The 4,513-nt window shown below is 34.7% G+C and overlaps 2 long non-coding RNA genes across 2 annotated transcripts; one reads left to right on the forward strand and one right to left on the reverse strand.

Annotated features, from left to right (window-relative positions):
- The first annotated feature begins 2,262 nt into the window (after window positions 1-2,262).
- LOC138131629 (uncharacterized) lies at window positions 2,263-3,603 on the forward strand. Its single transcript, XR_011159865.1, has 2 exons — window positions 2,263-2,552; window positions 2,643-3,603. It is a non-coding gene; the product is annotated as an uncharacterized lncRNA (long non-coding RNA).
- On the reverse strand, window positions 3,541-4,077 carry LOC138131630 (uncharacterized). The gene is made up of 2 exons (XR_011159866.1): window positions 3,870-4,077; window positions 3,541-3,752 (listed from the first exon to the last, which is right to left on the reverse strand). It is a non-coding gene; the product is annotated as an uncharacterized lncRNA (long non-coding RNA).
- Between the last annotated feature and the right edge of the window lie 436 nt (window positions 4,078-4,513).

Here is a 4,513-nt window from a genome sequence, read left to right on the forward strand (position 1 = left end):
CAAAACCTGTCATTAATTTTATAAGAAAAATATTACAATAATCAATAATGGATAATTTAGACGAATTTGGGCGACAAAGAGCAGCAAATAGAGAACTACAAAGACGTAAGAGAAGAGATGTCAGATTTTGATTATTATTATCACTTAAATTACGAATTAGTCAGTAATTTCCTCAGCAATGCCTTTGTCCTTTAAAAATAGATAAAGGGAGTAACTATATTAATATGCAAATGAATAAAATACTATTCACCCCAAAATTAACAGCAAAGAATTCTAGATTTTTTTGGAGTTATCTTTGAAAAAATATTGCCACCAATGAATAAGGATGTAAAAATCTGGTACTTCATGGTTACCACAAATAATAATAGCTAACATTAACCAGAATTCGGATAGTTTCTTTACAAAATTGTTGCAATGCATGAAACTAAAGCTTTATCACGTGCTCAAAAATTTTATCATCACTAGGAAAAGTGATGATAACAGTTTGGTTTTTAATTCTGATGGGCTACTTTTGATTGATTAGAAAGATTTCGTGGTTGCTGCCAATAATACAAATTTTTAAATATTAGCAACCCATTTACTTGGTAGATCTAGCACCCAGTGATAGTGTTATCGCTCATATTATATGAATACCCTTGTGGTACACAAAACAAGACATGTTTGTTCTAACGGCAAAGTACCTACTTTAGCATCGTTTCACCAAAGATATCGCAGTAGTACCCAAGTTAAATTGTGCGTCATTGTGAATGAAAATGTACAGACCTTGTGTTTTACGGTTCAAACTTATTTTAATTTGTAATTTATAAGGAGAATTTTCGGAAACAATTATAAATAAAGACAACAGAAAGAGTGGAGTAATACGAGTAGTTTATGATCCATATAATAAACGATGAATCGTTCCTATACAAATATTCAGAGATTAGATATTTTTCATTTTCTCTTCCTTCTTGTCGCACTGTTGCCAAATGGTCACCTCCGTGATTGTCACATCTGCAACGGTACGTATCGTTTCGAAATGAATTGACAAAAATATTCGCTGGCTTTCCGACTAACAGAACTCGGACGCTTAAAAGTTCATCGTGTGGACAGTTAATGGAAAAAAGTTGAAACCTTACTAAATCGATTGGTCATGTATAGGTGAACCTCCAAAAAAAAAGTTTAAAAATTGTCGTGTGTGCAAAAGGGCGTTATTCAAAATTTTCGAGTTACGTAGCGTGTCAGATAGCCGATGTTCAAGTATTTTTTTTGGTGGAAACTTTGTAATATTTTCTGTAGCCGTTTGGTTGTAAAAAAATAAATAATTTTCAAAGAAGCATTGCGTTTTATGGGAAGTGCAAAATTGAAATGGCTGTATCTTTGTTCGACGCTCGCCAAAAATTCGTTAATTTTGCCGTATTTTTACGTTCCTCACTCCATTGCTCGAGAACTAAGCCTCAAATCGAAAAAATGTATTCTTTAAGAACTAAAGACCGATATTCTCTGATTACGATGGTGTTTGTTATTATAATTTTGACCGAATATTAGTCAAGTTATGATTAAAAAACTAACGTAGCAACAAAATCTATAAGCGATTAGAAATGCAAACGTTGATCACCCTCGCAAACCCCCCAACTCCCGCGGTTCATCAATGTCATCTGACGTAACAGCCAAAACAAACTATCATCAGTTCATCGCGATAATAATAATCAATAAATAATTTCCACCGCTTGTAATTGCATAAATAATATTATAATTGCACAGAGTTCTGAAAAGAATAGCTTTTTGAAAGACAAAATGTAAACGGAGAAATGAATTCGCAGAAAAACCAAGTTGGCTAAGTTGCCAACATAAGTTTTCAAATATTGGTATACTCCGTACTCTGATAGATTGCACGTTTTTTGACAGAAGACAGACACAGAAACTGGTTTGGCGGGAATTAATCTGCAGGGATACAACGGTTTTCTACATAACGTGGAACAATTGAGAGAGAGTTTAGTATTTCTCACTGCTTTATGTTTTGGAACTAGAATTTAAAAACGTGCAATCTATCACCGTACGGAGTATAGCACCATGCACTGCTGTTAAAAAATAAATGACTCTCTAGTATTTAGGGATATTCGTTACTAGGTTGCCATAAATTTGGTTAGGTTGGAGGCTATGTGGTTCCTGGTGACAAACACAAGGTATCGTAACATGTGCCCCAACCAAAATGTTTCTGATTTCAAGTAATACACTCACCGGCACAAAATTCGATCCATGTGCATAATTTTATGCTGGTGAATGTACAGGGTTATTATAAATGTTTGTAGTCCAAGTAGGCCATGAATTGGTGCCGCCTTGTTTCGATTCTGCACTGTATCTAGTGGAATATTGGTATGAGTGAGCTCCTGACCAACTGAAACGGTAAAAGATCCGTGGGTAAAAGTCGCTGTTAATGTCAAATCACTTGATTACCGCATTTTTTCCTTCGAATCAAAATAAGTCTTTAGTAAAAGTTAAGAGTAAGAGTGTTAAGACCACAGACGACGACGATGAGTATACAACAGTGATCAAGGTTAGGTTAGTAAAATTCTGTAAGTTTCAAGTAAATTTATTTTCAGGTTAACTGTTCTCTTCCAAATTCTCTCTTCTAATTATCAGTTTCTCCTAAACACATTTTTTAGGATAAAAAGGATTTTTAGGATTGCAATGGGGTACACCGTGGAACAGACTACTTTCATTATTATTTCATTTTATTAAAATGGTGTACAAGATGAAAACAGAATGCAATCATGTAAGGATCAATATCTCGCAAAGTTTCCTAATTTAGAGATAGAGGAACAATCTTTAATGACCCACATTCGATGGATTGTGAATAGACAAAACTAGAGATGCTTCAAAGGAAAAGTCATCGAGAAGGCTTCAAGTTGGTGAAGTTTTGAGAGAGAGAATGGAACAAAATCCCAGAATATCATTGCTGTCAGCACAGTCAGGTGTAGCACAGAGCACATGTCAGAAAATTGTGAAGAAAAGATTAAATTTGCACCCTTATAAAATGTCATTGTTTCAAGAACTGAAACCAGCAGATTATCCACGTCGTGTTGCATATTGCAGCTGGTTTTTAAACAACCTAAATGATAACAGAACTTTGGATTTGTCATTCTTTTCCAACAAGGCATGGTCCTGCAAGGGCGTAGCAATGATTTTTTGCTGGGGTGGGCCAGACTTTAAACTAGACAGATGATAGATAGATATTGCAGATGTATCTTGTTTTTAATGTGTTTTACTTTTATTCTGAAGTAGGTCAGAAGGATTCTGGGGTGGGCCGGGCCCACCTGGCCTCCCCCTTTACTACGCCCTTGTGGTCCTGCTGTAAGTTCATAACCTGATTGTACTCAAGGAGACGTTAGAAGTAATAAGTATACCTCCTCTTCCATATTTGTTGCTGATTTCATTAACAACTATTCCAGATTGGATCAACACATGCACCTGTCTGACGTCGCCCATCTTGTGTATCCTGCTCCTCCACATTATAACATTGGAAATCATTTAATGCACATTAACAACAATAAAACCTTGCTGGACAGTTAAATAGCTTTAATTTGTTGCCATATAACACATAAATAAAATGTCTATTTACAATGATTTCATTCTCTCATTTTCCATCAACAGTTTTGGAATCTTGTGGTACTTAACATTGTTTCCTTGAAACTTTTAAAACAAAAATGATTCAGTACCCATTGAATTCAGTTCTACACACCTGTGGTTAAACACCAGTGGATAAGTTTACAAAACTGAAATAGAGAAAATTAAATTTTATTGTCCGTATGAGATGGATTGAACCATATGAACTTTAAAGTTCACTTTGATAACAAATCCCGTCTTGATGGATTTAAGTCACTGTTACTCACGGTATTAAAACGTTGGAACAATCTCTTTAAACGAATCTTCACTGTTGTGGTTTATAATTCAAAGAATTTTTTGAAGGTAAACATAACCTCCAAATGTCAAGAATAATAATCTACTTCGTATCATTTTCGTATTGAACTATGGAACGGCAAATGAAAAAATTTCATTTGTTTTCATGGGCTCGTTGACTACAAACATTTATAATAACCCTGTATAATATAAAAACATACATTTGAAAAAAAATCATCAAAATCAAAGCTGTTCTTACGGATTAAGAAGTTTTAGCGATTTCTGGGCTTCATTAAACATAAATTAATTGTTTCGGTAGGTCTTTGGCAATGGCGGGGGCGCGAAAACAAACGGTGCGGGGGGGTGATCGAGGCTTGCATTTCTAATCGCTTCGAGATTTTGTTACTGCGTTAGTTTTTTAATCATAACTGGATTAATATTCAGTTAAAATTATAATAACAAACGCCATCGTAATCAGAGAATATCGGTCTTCAGTTCTTAAAGAATACATTTTTTCGATTTGAGGCTTAGTTCACGAGCAATGGAGTGAGGAACGTAAAAATACGGTTAAATTAACGAATTTTTGGCGAGCGTCGAACAGAGATACAGCCATTTGAATTTTGCTGTTTCCATAAAA

The sequence above is a fragment of the Tenebrio molitor genome, chromosome 5, assembly GCF_963966145.1.
Source record: "Tenebrio molitor chromosome 5, icTenMoli1.1, whole genome shotgun sequence".
NCBI classification, from domain to species: Eukaryota; Metazoa; Arthropoda; class Insecta; order Coleoptera; family Tenebrionidae; genus Tenebrio; species Tenebrio molitor.